The following is a 420-nucleotide window of genomic DNA, read 5'->3' on the forward strand; positions in this document are numbered from 1 at the left end:
CAGCCAAAGTGCATCAATCTGCTGCTGTCCCTCCATCAGACAGATCATCCAGCTCAGGTCACGTGTGATGTTTGAATGATTGAAAATCTGTACGTGTTGTATTTCTCCTTAGCCAGACCACTTCCTGCACCTGTTTTCTTCCATCCCTGTTCTCAGTGAAGCCTAATGAAAAACTCCCGTGTGTAAACAGGACCTGGTGCCAGACGCTTCCAGGTACCTGGACAGCCTCGCCAGACGCTGCAGCTGCCTGGAGCTCTGCTCGCCTTGCAAGCCTTGAGGTTTTTCACAAACTATTTACAAAGTGGCCTTTAGAAAGAGACCATGTAAGGTTACTTAAACTAAGTGGTCTTTTAAAAGAGACCATGTAAGGTTACTTAAACTAAGTGGTCTTTTAAAAGAGACCATGTAAGGTTACTTAAA

The sequence above is a fragment of the Nematolebias whitei genome, chromosome 19, assembly GCF_014905685.2.
Source record: "Nematolebias whitei isolate Nwh7 chromosome 19, NemWhi1, whole genome shotgun sequence".
Lineage (NCBI taxonomy): Eukaryota > Metazoa > Chordata > Actinopteri > Cyprinodontiformes > Rivulidae > Nematolebias > Nematolebias whitei.